We start from the raw sequence: 17,729 nt of genomic DNA on the forward strand, positions 1-17,729 counted from the left end.
ATCCTAGGTGTGAAAATCTCAGGTGAGCAGAAAAGACAATTTATGTAGCGACCAAGGCTGTGCGGATATTATTAGCCCAGAGATGGAAAGAAGATAAAGTCCCTACCAGAGAAGAATGGCAGATTAAATCGATGGATTATGCCAAATTAGCAAAAATGACCGGAAGAATAAGAAATCAGGAAGACCAAAATTTTAATAAGGAATAGGGAAAATTTATAATTTATCTTAAAAGACCATTGTAAACGCCTAAAACCATTAGTAGGACTGGAATAACACTTGTAGTTTAATGCTGAATTTTGGACATAATGGAGATGTAAAAGATTTGGACCATCATAAAAGATGCAGGAGGAAATGATTAACAATAGGAACCACAAAGGGGAGGAGGGAAGTCCAGGAGATTCTTTGGAATCATGTTTTTATGTTGTATGTTGAATATGTGATTGTAAAACCAAATAAACAAATAATAATAATAATAATAATAATAATAATAATAATAATAATAATAAACATTCACATGTCAAAAACGTGTAAATTTGTTTCTGCAGGTAAGATACGCTTCAGGGGGCTGCATGCAGAAAAGAGCAGAGCTTCTTGAAACTGAGAGCGCATTGTTGCTTTAAAAAAACACAGGAAGATTTTGGAAGAGGAGGAGCAGCAGCAGCAGCAGCAGAGAGAAAGCGAAGCCCCTGCTCCCCTGCTCAATCCACGGGCAAGTGAGCCGGCGCATGCGCACTCCGCCTTCCCGGAGGGAGGGAGGCGAGCGCGCTCTCGCGCCGGGCCAGACAGACGGCCGAGGCCCCGGCTCTCCTGTCGCAGTTCAGCGGTGGCAGTGCGCCTGCGCGGCCGCCGCAGCAGGCCGGCGGGAGGCGGGGCCGCGCGTTTCGGAGTGGCTCACTATTTGGCAGGAAGGCGCGGAGGCCTCTCTCCTGGCAGCGGCGGCCGCGCAAGGCTGAGGGGGAGGCTCCCAATGTGGCAAGGGAGAGGAGGAGGAGGAGGGCTGAGGAGCGGCGGCGGCGGCGGGGGCCGAGCGAGACAAGGGGAGCCGCCGCAGCAGCAACCGCCGCCGCCGAGGAGCTGAGCGGCCTGGCCGGGCGAGCGGGGGGTTGGCGGAGCCTCTGCAGCACTGGCACCCCCGCCGACGCCGCACCCCCGCCGGGCACCGCGCGCCCGCCCGGGTGCAGGCGGAGGCGGCGGAGAGGGCGGACGAGGAGGCTCGGGCAGCGGCAGCAGGTGAGGTAACGGCGGTGAGGGGAGCGCGGGGGGGGAGGGGAAAGGGAGCGGGAAAAGGAGCCGCCGCCGCGCCGCCCTTGGCCCGGCCGGGCAGTACCGGCCACCGCCGGTGGGAGTCGCTGTGGGGGAGCCGCTCCCTTGGCCTGGCCCCTCCCGCCCCGCGTCCCTCGGGGCTGGCGTTATTTATTATTCATCCGAGGAGGGCGCGCGATCCTCCTCCTCCTCCTCCTCCTCCCCCCTCCCCGCTAGCTCGCGCCAGGCTCCCCCCCCCTCTTCTTCTCTTCTCCCTCTCTTTCCCCACCGGAAGCTGTTGCTAGGAAGAAACGGGGGGGGGGGCAGCCCGGTGGGGGACCCTTTTCTCCTCCTGTGGGGTGGAAGGAGCGAGAGAGAGACGCTCGTGGTCTTTAACCCCCCCCCCCACAAAAAAATCTTCCTTATATACACATTGCTTCCTTCCCCTCTGTTTTGTGGCGGGGGGGGGGGAGAGCCTGGGGCCTTTTGTCATCCTGCAAAAATAAAATAAAATCCCATTCTCAGAAACAGAGAGCCACGAGGGAGTGAGGGGCGGGGGTAGGTGAGGGGGAAGTGTGTGTGTTGGTGTGTGTGTTGGTGAATGGGGGGGGGGGTGATGGATCTGTTGTTAGTGGTGCCCATGAGAATGTGGCAAGCCTCGTCTCTCACACACACAGGCTCTTGCACACTCACACAGGCACACACTCAATCACACAATCTCAGACAAACACACTCACACAGGCACACACAATCTCACGCACTCACAGACACACTCTCAATCACACACACTCACAGATTCTCTTACACACATACACACACACCCTCCAGAAACTTCCCACTAGGTAACGAAAATGGCCAAGGAGGGAGGCAAAGAAGGCTGCCCCAGGGCCTGCCACAGCAGCTCTGTGTGTGTGTGTGTCTTGTCAGGCTTTGCTGGGTTCCTTTGTCTGCTGTTGCTGCCTGTCTCTCCTCCCTTCTCTCCTTTCTTTCTGCTTTTCTCCCCTTCTCCTTCTCGCCCTCTCTCCCTCCTCCCCCTCCTTTTTTTTTCTTTTTCCTCTTGCCTTTCCCTCTCCCTCCCTCCCCTCCTCCCTCCCTCCCCTCTTCCTTCACAGACTCCAAGAGCTGCTGCAGCTGCAGGTTTGTAAATACTGGACTCACATTCACACACACACACACACAAGCAAAACATGGCTGACGCTCTGCTCCCCCCCCCCCATGTAGGGCTCATTTTCTCTCTGCTTCTTGGTCTTTCATCCACTTGTGCTTTGCCTCCCCCTCTTTTATTTCCCCTTCCCCCCAACCCACCCAAAAAGGAAGGAAACTGCAGTGTGTGTGTGTGTGTGTGGAAGAGGGAGGGAGAGAGAGAGACTTTGATGGGATATAAAGGGAAGGGTCTTTGCTCTGGAGCTTTCTTTTCTTTTCTTTTTTGTACAGTATGGTAGAGGAAAAGTCCAAAAGATTCTTGCAAGCTTAGGGAGGCCTCGGGGAGGGGGAGGGGTTGAGTGGTGCGACCTCTGCTGAGAGGCTTGACTGGAATGTGCGTATCTGTCTTCCTAGGCATGGGGGGAAGGGAGGCTGATGCACCAAAAAAATGCTGGCGGTGATTAAGGTTATTAAATAGCTGTTACGTTAGCAGGATGCTCAGGGCCATTCCTTTTTATTTTGGGATATGCCTCATTACCTGGCATCATACAGTGTGTTAGCTCTGAACACAGGGTGGCAATTCCCCCCCCCCCCCAGTCTGATTCATCCTTTTTTTAGTGCTTCTGCCGTTCCAGAATCTGAAGTAATTGTTGAGCTGCGAGAGTTAAAACATGCATATGTTGATGGTAGTTCAGTTTTATACAATAACTTTTCTTCATAACGACAAGATAAGTGCATAGAAGGAAGGGCTGCACCTCATTTTTTAGGGTTTCAGTGACTACACAGATCTAAGATTCCTCACTATCCCGTGTTGCTCATTGAAAGCATCCAAGACTTTAAAAAACAACAACCCCAAAGATCTTGGCCAGTTACCAGCACCTCCTTCTGGCTTCGACAAAACTTCATAAAACAGTTTTGAACTGTGCACACACACACACACACACACACACACACACAAATCTTTAGTTGACAAGGCCCTTTGCAGTTTCTTCTCATGTAAAATGACCTTGGGTATAATTGCATGCTTTTCTTTAAAGGAGGATCATGCACAAGAGTTTTCTTCGGTTCTGTGCTGCCTGTGGGTGACTGGTTGCTACAAGAGAGATCCCCCCCCCATTGTGCATTTTTACTTCTGAGGATGTTACTAATGTTTAGAATGTTGGCTTTGTGTTACTATTCCTTTGTCCACACAATAATTTTGTGGCCTTTGCATAATTTATCACCAGCAAAGTTAGTAGTATCTTTCAAAAATGCATAATGTAACCAATTGGAACTTAAATGCTTGGTGGTGATTGGTAAAATTGATTTTGAAATTGCAGAGCAGATGGGTAGAATAATGGAATATTTGTCAAGCTTTGGAAATTGGAACTCTTGGATTAGCTGCTACATTACAAAATTATATAAATGCATAGTTGGGAGCCTTTGTTTGAAATATTTATGTTAAATGGTACGGATATAGATTGTATAACTGAAAATAATTCTAAGTGGCTTACAAGAATGAATACAGTCATAAAGCACAAAGCTAACATATTGCATATTATGTATACATTATCAAATATGTTCAGTATTCCAGAATGAAGAATTGCACCTGTACTGAAATGAAGCTTTGATTAGTCTCTGCCCACCAATGGGACCAAGGAAAATCGGTTGCAGACCAGGTTTTACAATTGGGAACCTTTTGTTCAGTTTTTGTTGGGCTTTGCGTGCAGCATTCTTGTTACAGTGGACTTGTTGATCAGCAAATGGTGCCCTGCATCCTGTTCTCAGAGCAGTTGATAGGGCAGTCTCCATGGCGGCACACCACTACAGAGTGAAAGTATATAAATATTTAGCCATACTGTATTTGTATTGACTTGTTTTTCTAAACTTTGCTAGGTCTAGATGCAGAGGAAACAAGAGTCAAAGGGTGTTCATGAGGGGAAGTTTCTGAGAAGACTGTAGAACCTGAAATCTTAGAGAAAAGACTGACCTCAAAGCTTAAAACACAGGATTAAAAACAACATTTAAATGAACATTCTCATGTAGGAACCTTATCAACCTCTACAGACAAAGAATAATGGAAATTCAAAGGCTTCTGGAGTGGGTTGTGAGGTTATGAGCTCAAACACATGTGAGGGAGCTAAGTTAAGGCCTTTAGGATCATCCTCTTATAGAGACTGCTTTCTACATTGTGGCAGTTTGAGGAATCTGTGTCTTCTAACTTGATTATATGTTGATAGTGATTAATTGTAAGTTGGCTTTCCAGGGGAGGGAGTAGAAGTATGAACAGAAAATAAACAGAGCAAGTTTCGGCAGGAAGGTACTGGTTCTCTGGCCAGCCAGGGTTGTTTAGTTCCATAGGGAAGGGCTTAAGCAGAAAGCTGAACTGTGCTTAATGGCTATTGCTTTGCTGTTTGTAAGGGGCAGGAGTAACAGAGAGGTGGGGCTTCAGGATAGTTATGTATATGCAGTTGGTATGCTGTAGGTGATTAGGCATATAGATGAGGCTTTTTGCAAATTGAAATTCCCTTTGCCAGTCCAAGTCAAACTTTATGTTGAACCAGTGAGACCTTTGGTTAACCTGGTGCTGTTTATTCCATCTGAAACAATTTGAATCTGTACAGTGGTACCTTGGGTTAAGAACTTAATTCATTCTGGAGGTCCATTCTTAACCTGAAACTGTTCTTAACCTGAGGTACCACTTTAGCTAATGGGGCCTCCTGCTGCCGCCGCGCCGCCACCACATGATTTCTGTTCTCATCCGGAAGCAAAGTTCTTAACCCGAGGTACTATTTCTGGGTTAGCGGAGTCTGTAACCTGAAGCGTATGTAACCCGAGGTACCACTGTACTTTGGAACAACGCAAGCGACCTCTAAGACTTCCCATTGGAACTCATACAGTGGACATATGTCTCCTTTATGCTACATTCTTCCTTCACTACTGTACCTGAGTGTAACCTGAAATTATCTTGCTGTGCACCCACCCAACCTATTATGCACTGTGCCACAGTATTGAGGCACAGATGTGCAGGGTTCTCAGTTTTTGCTGTAGCCTCAGCATGCTTCAGTTAAGTCATACCTCAGGCAAGCAGTCATTCATTTAGAGCAGGATTCCTCAACATTTTGCCCTGCAAGTATTTTGGACTACAACTCCCATCAGTGCCAGCACGGCTGGTGGTCAGAGATACTCTTCTTCTTTGGCAATCACTCGTAGCCGAGTAAGATTGTCTTCCATAAACATGGTTTTAACAGTGAGTCCGTAAGTGACTGTGGAGGCCAATTCTGGATCCACACATCCTTCCACAGTGGGGACATAGGTTTCTGGGCGAGAGTTGATCATGGTCAGGGATACTAAGGAGTTGCAGTCCAACAACATTTGAAGTGTGCCATGTTGCGGAAGGCTGATTTAGAGGGATTGGAAATGTTGATAGTTGATAATTCCAATGACGTTGCTGTTTTGACCTGAATAAGGAAGGCAGAGGTGGTTGGGTCATGTTCACTTGACAGCTTCCATAGCTGCTAGAACTTTAACTAATGGAAAGGTTTTGTATGTTGTATATGCCAGGTTTGCACCTCTAGCTCTATTCTAAATCAGAACTAAAAAGTAGTATCTAGTTGGCATATTTCAATCAGACACAAGCTCAAGACCATTCTCAAGTTAATCCTTGTCACTTGGTAGGTTTATTTCACAAAACTTAGCCAAGTAATTTCCCAGGATATTTCTGGTTATCAGTAAATAGGAGGAGCAGAACAGTGGCTGGATAGCCCTTCTGCAGAGCAATTCATCAGACCTGAGGTGGCCATTGTGGCACTTGTTAGGTACAGGGCACCCTTGGGATCTAAATTTGGTGCTCACAGGGTGCACTCCATTGCAGTGATGACAAAGAGGTGGGGCTCCTTTTTCTCCCAGAGAACAAATAAGAGAGTAGGGGGGAGAAAGGAGTTCTGGGTAGTTAGAGGGATGAAAATGTAGTTGTTGGGGTGCAGGGAGAAGGATGTGAGGGCGATCTGGCTGCGACATCTGTCACCCCATTGGTCGGCAGGGAAGGAGATGGGGTGCTACAGGAGTCAGGAGAGAATGAAGTACCAGATACAGAGAAGGCTTGCTAGATCCTGTAAAATGAATGCTATTCAAAATGCATGATTTTTTTCACAGCTTCCCTCTCCCCCAAATCAACATCCATTGACTGAATAATAAAAATCATGGTTTCAGTGTGCTTTAGCACTGCCCAGGTGCATAATCATGGATCTAAGGAAGGGATCCTTATGTATCATAAGTTTTACAAGGGATCATCTCAAAACTGCTATCAAACCATAACAGGCTAGCTTTGTGTACACTGATGTTATTTGTTTTTTGTCCTATGAGGAGTTTCTGCCTTGGTTCAATGTTTTTGTTGTGCTGGCAAATTCCAGATTTACATTTTTTTTTTTTACTCTGGAGTTTCATACTTTCATTTGATAATGGGTTTGTTTTTTAAAAAACCTTGCATGCGCAAAAGAATCTGTTTTAAGTCTGCTGGAATTGACTTTTACCCAGGTTCCATGGAAAGTGTGTGCACTTGCTTTCTGTCTAGTGAGATGCCAGCCTGGAGAGAGGATCAACCCAAGTTAGTAGTACCCATGACACTCACTGAAAATTCTGAATGGACCAACAAAGGTTGGCTATTTATCTAATGGGGGAGCCTGTAAGGCCATCTCAGTCTGGCCAGTTGATAAAAAATAATAATCCGTTCTTTGAAATTTTGTTATGACACCCTTTTCCTTGTTCTCCCAAGTATACCTTCCATCTTCTCTATTCTTATCAACCCATTATCTACATTTTTTTTTTGCCTTGGTTGTTAAACGTTATACTCTACCTTCATTTGTGACTTGTCAACTTCTGTAAATTATCACTTGCTGGAAACCCCCCCCCCCCAGTTGTAATTTTTAGTGATGTTATTCAAAATATCAGTAAAGTTTGTTAAAACTCTAACCTGATTCAAGAGGACAAATTTTTGGTACTGTGGGCCAATAATGTAGTGTAGTGAGGAAAGGAGCAAATTGAATGTTTGGGATGTCTACTTGATCCTAGTGATGAGGCCAAAGACACTTAAATCAACAGCAGAGGTGTAAATGATAGTTTTATTATAGAAAACAATTAGAATGAATGTCAGATAGCTTTCGTGCTTTGGAACAAACAGAAAACTCATTTCACTGTTCAATGTATTATGTGAGATTGGTGAGGCATCAAACAGCCTTAATCTTGTGGAAGTGGAAGAGACCAGACTCGTATTCAGACCAGTCTAAGTCATATGGGCAAGGGTGGCAGATGCGTCAAGGAGACAAACATACAAGAGAGTAACTCATACTGCATTTTTAATAATACACTATCCTGGTGTTGGAAAGCTAGAAAACAGAGGCATATGCTCTAATTTGGAAGGGAAGAAAGAGACTCTATAAATGCATGCCTTTGTCTCATTATAGCATGTTTGCTAGTTGCTACCCATCTCCTGTTTCATTCTTACAATTAGTTTCTTCCACTTTACATTCTGACCATATATGCCTACACACATGTCATCCAGAGAATTTTCCTGAGGAATTGTGTGGGTTAGAAGTGCCTTGGGTCAAATATTCTGCTACTCTTCCTTAGAACCCTGTCCATTTTTGGCTTAGGGCTCTTTTACAGGGTTCTTGAGTAGAGAGTATGCAGGGGGAAAGCAGAAATATGAATTAAGCCTCACACCTGTTTTTTTTGGCTGCTCATTATAACCCATAAAAGGGCCGTTAGATTCTGATATGCTTTTAGATTCATAATTACAATATTTCGTGCCTTATGCAGAAATCACTTTAGTACAATACTAAGACATATTTATTTGCTTTATAATTGTTAATAATACTTGTTCATGTTAGACTTACCAACACATGATCAGAGTTGCATGGTGAGAAGGCTACTTGAGCCTATAGCTTATGTTCTAAGGATGCGGGATGCGCTGTGGTCTAAACCACCGAGCCTCTTGGGTTTGCCGATTGTCAGGTCGGCAGTTCAAATCCGCGTGACAGGGTGAGCTCCCATTGCTTTGTTCAGCTCCTGCCAACCTACAAGTTTGAAAGCATACCAGCACGAGTAGGTAAATAGGTACTGCTGTGGTGGGAAGGTAAACGGCATTTCCATGCGCTCTGGTTTCTGTCACGGTGTACTGTGCGCCAGAGGCAGTTTAGTCATGCTGGCCACATGACCCGAAAAGCTGTCTGCGGACAAACACCAGCTCCCTTGGCCTAAAAGCAGGGTTGGGTGCCGCACCCCACAGTTGAATTTGACTGGACTTAACCACCCAGGGGTCCTTTACCTTTCTAAGTACATTCTCTAGCCTGAGAAATTAGTAATAGGGTTATTTTAACATGCTTATAGCCCATTTTGCCATGTTTAATAACACTAAAGACAACTTACAGTATATTCTTTTTGAATTTCAGCATTTATTTTAAAAAAATGGCAAGACAGCAGATAAAAATAATTTTAAAAATCATTCTTCAGGTCACTGGCACTATAGCTTTAGCTTGACAAGCAAAAGTTTGCAAGCAAAAGTCTTGGCTAGCAAAGGTTTGTGCAACTCAAACCGCTCAAGGTAGGCCATTGCATAGCCTAGGAACTACCACAAAGTGGCTTTCCCTTGTCCCCATTAGACACTTCAACTATTGATGGAATGCAGAGAAAAGCCCCTCTGCTAGATTTTATGAATAAGAAGACACAGGGCTTTAAAGGCAAAAAAACAGGTTGTTGTTGTTTTAATTGTCCCCATAAACAGGCCAGAAGCCAGGGTAGCTGTTGTAATTGCATACTCCCAAGAAATTATTCCAGTCAATACTCAGGTTGCTGCATTCTAGACCAGCTGAAGTTCCTGGACATTTTAGATGCAGCTCTATGGAGACGGCATTGCAGTAATTCCCTCTAGGTGGTAATTAAGGCATGTTATCTTGGCCTGATATGATCTCTCTAGGAATGGATGGAGCTGGCACACCGACTGAAACTGTGCAAAAGCATTCTTGGCAACAGCTGCACCCCAAGAACCCAGGAGGAAAACTGGATCTGGAAATGTGAGCCGGAGTTTTCACAGGGAGTTCTGCCTGTCTGGGTGGCTGATTTCCAATACCATCAATTAACCCTAGTTCAATTTCTCTGCCGTCTGCATAAGATCTCATAAAAAGTGGCATTGGGTTATTATTTTTATTTTATACATTGTGATCTTTTCTGTGAACTGTCCCAAGACCTCCGGGTATAGGGCGGTATATAAATTGAATAAATAACAACAACAACTACTACGACTACTCATTCATTTATCCAGGGACTTTCATGTGCACTCCTGAATTTAGAAAACAAACCCGAAACAATTTTGTATGGTACCAAGTCCTCTCTCTTACTTGAATGCATAAAGCAGTGTTTCTCAAACTTGAGTCCCCAACAACTCCCAACAACCACTGGTCCTGCTAGCTAAGAATGATGGGAGTTTTAGTCCAACAGTAGCTGAGACCCAAGTTCAAGAAACACTGACACAAATCCTGTTGCATAGTGCCAGTTACAGATAGGTAGCCGTGTTGGTCTGCCGTAGTCAAAACAAAACAAAATTCCTTCCAGTAGCACCTTAAAGACCAACTAAGTTAGTTCTTGGTATGAGCTTTCGTGTGCATGCACACTTCTTCAGATACACTGAAACAGAAGTTACCAGACCCTTCTATATAGTGAGAAGGTGGGGAGGGGTATTACTCAGAAGGGTGGTAGGAATGGGTGATTGGCAGATAGCTGTGATGAGCCTGTTGACGACTCTTAATGACTGCAATAGGTCTTACAGGAAAAAGCAAGGGGTGAGAAGGTGAAAAATGGCTTTGTCATGTATAATGAGATAAGAATACAATGTCTTTGTTCAGACCAGGTCTCTCCATGGTTTTAAGTTTGGTAATAAGTTGCAATTCAGCAGCTTCTCTAGAAGCTGCTGAATTGCAACTTATTACCAAACTTAAATTACCACCTTCTCACAATATAGAAGGGTCTGGTAACTTCTGTTTCGGTGTATCTGAAGAAGTGTGCATGCACACGAAAGCTCATACCAAGAACTAACTTAGTTGGTCTTTAAGGTGCTACTGGAAGGAAAAAAAATTTGTTGTATAGTGGTCATCTAAACCAACCCCACTTAGTAACCTTCTAGTTGTATGTACACCAGTGTTGGACAGTGTTTCATATTGTTTAGTAGTATTGACTTTGTCATTTCTTCCCAAGCTCTTCAGAATGTTTCTATTTCATATTAACGGCTTACATTGGAAATTGTGCTGAACTACAGTAAATTGGCAAGCTCAACACTCCTTTGGTCATAGTGAAACTGCTAAACCAGTATGCGGGTTGAGGCAACTGGATAATCCCAGTCAATTTTTTCACAGAATTGTAGCGCCACTCTGTATTGCAAACTTTTAATTCTTGCAGTACTGACTAACTTGAAACTTTAGCACTTTCTTCATTTCTATGAAGGTGCAACGCAGAGAGCTTCGGGTCATTTTCTCTAGAGTAGCTGACTTTGCCCTGTGGGTTTTTTAATCAGTCTGTACAAAAATAGTATTGGGACTCTCTTCAGAAATAGCTTGTTACTTTACCTATAGTTATAAAGAAACCTGTGTGTCTCCTGGATGTTGTGAGTGCAAAACCTCAGATTTTTTTTTTACCCAAACTTGATGATTTGGATACAGGCTAAAGTAAAGATGTTTACTGACAAGAACATTTGGCATGCCTGATCATGCTTAATAAGGTGAGCCAAGTTGGCTACTTCTGATAGGTCAGTGAAGTAGCCATTACTTAGTGGTAGATTGTGCAAAAACAAATCATTTGGCTTGATGAGCAGGACTTTACATTTCCAGGATGGAATTCGCAAGTGGGGCATTTCTCAGATGGAGAGGGATTTTTATTTATTTATTTCATAAATAATGAAATTATAGCACGTTTTGAAAGCAGTTGCCAATCTAAAATGATTTAGGCAAATAAGCATTTTCAAGTCCCTCTGTGTGTGTGCTACTAGAATAGGCAGATCATAGAGTCAGACGGAATTACATTGTAAATCCTGTAGGAGGAATTGCACTAATGTGAAAGTTACATCAGTGCAAGCAGTTCAGCTTGCCTGATGGTATGTGCTCCCTTCTCTTCCTTGTGTACTGTTCTGGGGGTTCTCCTGACCACCCGCCCCCCACCGTGGGAACCAGTTGTGGGAGCACACGGGGCGGTAACACTGTGGCACTGGTAAAAGTCTTTCCATAGGCGTATACTAGTGGGATTAATTCATTGAATCTGGTCTTAAGTTTACAGAACGATGATTTCCCCCCATTGTATCTTGCATGTATGAATGGTAGACAAATATATCACATAACTTGTCATGAAGTAGTGATCCTGTGAGCAAGTATCACTGGGTGGGGCCCCTCAGGCAGGTGGTAACAATTAGTCCCCAAAGTGGGAGCATTTGATGGGGCTGGCTGGTTGCCAGCATTCCCCAGCCCCTATAAATATTCGAGTTAACCTGCCGGGGGGGGGGGGGAGAGAGAGAACCTGCTGTGTTTTAGACTTGCTGTTTGATGTTCTGTAGGTGGTGCCAGAAAATAACCCTATAAAGCCTGGTAACCAGTTCGGTGCCTGCATGTGATTGATTAGCAGCTTGGAGGGAGGATTCAGGAAAGCGGCCCCCTCCTTGACATTTCTAGTCCAAACAGCTCTCTTTCTTGAGATCAAGATACTAAAGTCTACAACTTCCGTAATTTCAGATGGAAAATGGTTATTCTGATTCTTGCAGGGCTATCCAAGCTTGTGAATACACCCCACAGTTCTGTCTGGTAGTGTTGCCTCAAGACACTTTAAAAATAGATCTAGATAGTCCTATCATCAGCTCTAACCTTTATTAGATGTATCCAAGTTTTTCCCTCTATCCTTCCTAGAAACAGCAAACTTCCTTTAGATTATGAGATCTTCAACAGCCATGCTAGGGTGTGATATCATAACTTGAGTCTATAAATAACTTCCTAGGCTGTACACAGGCTGCTTACATTCCATTGCCCTAAAGGAGATTTAAGTAGCCTGTGTTCAGAATTGGAAAATAATTAGTAACTACATGCTAGACGGAAATGCACCCTACTAAGACCTGGCACCTGGGTCACTTCTGGCACCCTTAGTGAGCAGCATGAGCCATTTTACTCTCACAAAAATGTGTTCCTGCCTTGTTTGTGAAACAAAAGATAAAATTGCATCTTCTCTGTTTGCTAAAGGTGCTAAATGTCCCTGCAGGCTAGACTTTGGTGTGTATAACAAAATTTGTATGCTGTTCACTTGTCTTTATCTCCCGGACATCATAAGATCAGCACCAGTGATAGATACCCGTAGTTGCTGAGTGAACAAGTATATGTTGTTGCTGTGCCAGCACATAGGAAATTGGAAGTAGTAATAGTAATATTTTGGATTACCACTTCAAGATCATGATGATTATGATGATGATAAAACAAAATTTCCAAATGCAGTAAATAAATCAAACAGAAATACTTCATACCAACAGTCATAAAAGAGCACCATCAGATATAGTCCATGGTGGGATGCAAGGTTCATATTTATACAGAGTAGACATTTGCCAGATATAATAATATTTTAGTAGGAATGCGCCAACCATGATATGGTTTGGTTATATAAATAACAAACCACCCCCATATTACAAGTCTGAGGGGTCTGCAACCCCCCCCCCCCCGCGGCACAGATAATATGGGTCAGTTTTCCATAGATGGCAGAAAAATGTCTCTTTAAAACCATAAGACCAAAGAGTAGCAAGATGACTCTATGCTTGACAGATAACTAAACAAGCAGTGACCAGCAGATATAAAATTTGTTGTTGACAAATAATATCAGCATTAACACCATCAAAAATGGATAAAACACATAACTTAGCATCCTAAGTGGCCTGTTTGCCAATAATAATACTAATTTCTGTTGCAGCCCGCTTTCAGAATTTATGTTATATCCCCACTACATATGCTAGCATGTTCCTCATATAACCCTGCCAGCATTACGGGGAAACCAGATCTTACAGTATGAGCTAGTCGGACTGTGGTTAAAAACCAGTGGTGGACCACCTTCAAAATATCCTCCTGAATGTTAGCTGACATGGACCTAAAGTGGGTGAGTGGACCAGATCTTAAGCCATTGAGAATCTTTCAGTTCGCCTATAGGGTCCATCTCCCACATTGATTTCCAAGTAGCATGCAGAGAGAACTGGGATTCTAACAGTAACAGGTACTGTATATCAATGAGAGGCCCTGCTTTTTGGACCACTTGCTACATCCAGATGTTCATAACATCGTTTTGTGGCTGCACAATGCACCGCAGGTTCTTTCAAGATGATGTTAATCTTGTGGATGTGAAGCCAGTCTAAGCCTGAATCTTTCAAACTTTCCAAGGGTTGTAATTCTGTAAGTGGCACATTTTTTAAATAACAGACTTCCCACTTTATAAAGAATAATAGATATAACAGATTTATATTGGGCCTGAACTTGTGCTGTACAGGGAAATGGGATTAAGGTTGAGGGTGTGGAGGCTAATTTCTCAAACCATCTGTTCCACACCTCAGTAGTACAGTGGTGTTGAAAGGATTGGAAAGAGACTTCCTTGTCAACATCATCTGGGGCAAAAGCAGAGGTTACAGTTAAGAGCAGGCATCCCAAAATTCGGCCCTCCATATGTTTTGGGACTACAACTCCCATCATCCCTAGCTAACAGGACCAGGAGTTTGGGGATGCCTGGTTAAGAGGGAGGAAAGAGGAGTCTCATGCCCCCAGCATGACCCAAGATGTTACTAGATCTAAAATCATGGGAATGATCTGCTGAAGTTGGAGGGCATTTTGTTTTGGTACCCATGACCCAGGTTCCAGGAGCATTTGGGCAAATAGTTTCTAACACTGCATTAGAGGTGTCTAAAAATGTACATTTTACGAAGCAGAAGTGGATAGAGATAGGCCTTTGCCCTCTCTCATTATGCTAGAACTTAGGGTTATACAGTGAAGCTGAAACATGGGAGATTCAGTAGAGGAAAAAAGGAAGTACTGCTTCACATAGTGCATAGTTAAACTACAGAATTCACTCACAACTTTAAAACGAAGTTAGATTGATTCCTGGGGGATAAAGCAATCAAATCTTGATGGTTATATACTCCTTGCAGGATCAGAGGCATGCAACTATGCTGGAGAGGGCTGATCCCTTCATGTCTTGCTTGTAGGCTTCCCAGAGGCATCTGGTCCCGGGGGGGGGGGGGTGGAATGGAATGCAGGACTAGATGAGCTTTTGGTCTGATCCAGCAGAGCTCTTTTTATGTTCTTATTATCCATGGCAATTGTCAATCCATGAAGTTTTTCCATCCTAGGAGAGGTCCTATTTCTACCTCCCTCTGACATTTGGATGTAGGTTAAAAGTGTCCATATCTTAACTGTTCTTCCTTCCATGACACTTAAGGTATGATTCAGAGGGTCTGGGGTGGAGTGTAGGCTTGCCTAGGTGGACTTTCAGCTACAGCTTGGAATTGGTTATATGTATTTGTAATGGTATGGAAAAAAGCTGGTTCGCATGAAGCTCTTGCACAGGCCATCAACATTCTCATACACAGGTCTTTGTGTTGGGGTCGGCTGAAGACATTTTGGCACCAGGGGCGAACCATACAATGGCGCTCCCCCCCCCCCGACACCTACACAAGGGAAGAAGAAGTGAGTGAAGATCCACATCAGGAACAAGATGGGGGGGGGATCAAATCAACATCATCAGATGGCTGAAGTGGGAATCAAAGCCAGCTCACCTTGCCCCATGGGCAGGCCAGCCCTGTATGGAATGGTTATGGCTGGAAAGTCATACAAGTAGATACGGCTGCAGTCACCAAAAAGAGCTTCACAGATTTGCTCATTGTGAAATGTATTTGGCCTGCTTTCACTGTGGCCCAAGAAACGGCTGTTCTACTGTGGTTAACTGGCAGATGTGCATGAGAAACCATGAAGCAAAAGCTACTCCTTTTTTGTAATTGTGAAGAAAATGTTTCCTTCAATTGTGGTAACCTGAAAGCTGGCCTTTGGATATGGGCTACTTCTTAGCAGTTGGATATGATGTTATTGGGTTAAGGTGCTTGTGTTATCTAGGTTTATTGTGCTTTAAGATCAGGGAGTCGGTGTGCTAATTGGGAAGTAAGTAGCTTCAGCTGTGGGGAAGTGCAGAGCCAAAGTACCAGAAAGTTCTAACTTCAAAACCTTCTACAGGTAATTGGTTCTGGGGAGTCACCCTACTTACTATCCTTTTTACGATAAAGCTAAGCTTACTCCTGATCTGTTTTTATTACGTCGCCTCTCTCTCTAATAGGCTATAACTGGTAATGTCAATGCCCTGCAATTTGTATAGGGTTGGGAGAAATTAGCATTGTTATTTTATTTGGGTTTATAATTTCTAACCACTTTGTGAATTTGATTTTCTAACGGTAGTTTTTATGTTGGGTCCCATTTTGTGCTGCTGTCTTTAGTTTTGCTATTTATCTCGTTTAAAAATATTATTTATTATTTAGTAGGTGTCGCTCTACTTGGTCTAAATCCAGTTCCTAACTTGCTTGCTCACTTGCAACTAAATAAGTTTGCGACCCTGAGACTTGGGGAGCAGAAAGCCTTATTTTTGGCTCTTGTTTCTCTGGAATCTTACTGGTGTCTAGTAATGTCTGAGAGCCTCCTGATACAGGCTGGACAGGAGGAGTGGTAGCAGTGTAAGTTGCAGGGTTGATGTTTTAGGACCAAGTGGCTGAATCACCAAGATCTGGATTCTGGGTTTGGGGAAGTGGACTTGACAGTAATCAATTGTATAACCTGAGAAGAGTTATTTCTTCATAAAAGGAAAGTATATGGGGTTTTCTTTTGGTGAGGGGGAGGTGATTTGAAATTAATGATCCAGAAGATTTTGGAGAGGTTTTTTTTATTTAAAAAATAACCATTTATGGTGCTGAATGGGGACCACTAGAGAGGGCCACAGTGAATTCAAAGTTGCTTGTGCAGAACAGAATCAAGAAGAAAATTTTCCTTCCAGTAGCACCTTAAAGACCAACTAAGTTAGTTCTTGGTATGAGCTTTCGTGTGCATGCACACTTCTTCAGATACACTGAAATAGAAGTTTCCAGACCTTTCTATATAGTGAGAAGGTGGGGAGGGGTATTACTCAGAAGGGTGGTGGGAATGGGTGATTGGCAGATAGCTGTGATGAGCCTGTTGACGACTCTTAATGACTGCAATAGGTCTTACAGGAAAAAGCAAGGGGTGAGAAGGTGAAAAATGGCTTTGTCATGTATAATGAGATAAGAATCCAAGGTCTTTGTTCAGACCAGGTGTCTCCATGGTTTTAAGTTTGGTGATAAGTTGCAATTCAGCAGCTTCTCTTTCCAGTCTATTTCTGAAATTCCTTTGTAGTAAAACAGCTACTTTGAGATCTTCTATAGAATGTCCTGGGAGATTGAAGTGTTCTCCTACTGGTTTCTCTGTCTTGTGATTCCTGATGTCCGATTTATGTCCGTTTATTCTTTGGCGTAAGGTCTGGCCTGTTTGCCCAATATAGAGAGCTGAAGGACACTGTTGGCAAAGAGGTACTAGGGGCTCTTGTGCAGCTCGGTGGTATCTCTTGAACAAGTTAAGAAAGCGAATAGAAGTAGAATGGAGCACACATGTGAAAATGGTGAACTTTTAGGTAACAATCTGCTTCCTCCCAGCCACAACAAAGGTGTAAAGAGCCTTGGAGAGGAATGGCTAGCTCAGAGAATGCTTGTCAAAGGTGGTAAGGAAAGCTCACCATGCAGGAAGGTGAAGTGGCTGGAAGGACTAAAATGGTTAAGTTAGGCTATCTGTAGAATCTGCCACAAGAGGGTGTTACAGTTCTTATTTCCTAAAGGTACCAGTTGCATCAAGCATACTTGCAGTGTGTAAAACCTATGATTTATACTAATCCTTCTGAGGAAACTTTAAGTCTGTTCCAACAACCAAAATCATGCACCATCCATTATCTGATTGCCGTGTTCATAGAATTTTAACACTTACTACTACTACTAACTTGAGAGTTCAGCAACATTCGCCAAAAGTGGTATTCAGGTACTAGTCAGAACTTCATATGTTAATATACTTAATACAAATAATACATCAAAGCTGTTAGAAATGAAACAGTTGGAACAAACATAATAAGATTAAGTGTATAAGATCAATAGAAAGTTTCTGAACATTTTTCAAAAATAGAACGGATATAGCAACTGCTTAAAGACCAGAAGAGGCAATGGGGCTTGGCAGAGTTGTCAGAAGGGAATTCAAGTATGAGACACCACTGAA

General features: G+C 43.6%; 1 protein-coding gene across 4 annotated transcripts in view; it reads left to right on the plus strand.

Annotated features, from left to right (window-relative positions):
• The first annotated feature begins 876 nt into the window (after window positions 1-876).
• Window positions 877-17,729, plus strand: part of SPIN1 (spindlin 1) — a 32,456-nt gene continuing 15,603 nt past the window's right edge. The window contains exon 1 of one of the 4 annotated variants that reach the window (XM_083702138.1): window positions 877-1,230. The gene's annotated coding sequence lies outside the window, so the exon portion shown is untranslated. Of the gene's footprint in view, window positions 1,231-1,399; window positions 2,380-17,729 lie in introns of those variants that run through there. The other 3 variants (XM_083702135.1, XM_083702136.1, XM_083702137.1) reach the window with 3 other exon arrangements.

Source organism: Podarcis gaigeae (genome assembly GCF_964106915.1).
Source record: "Podarcis gaigeae genome assembly, chromosome: 11".
In the NCBI taxonomy this organism is placed as follows: Eukaryota; Metazoa; Chordata; class Lepidosauria; order Squamata; family Lacertidae; genus Podarcis; species Podarcis gaigeae.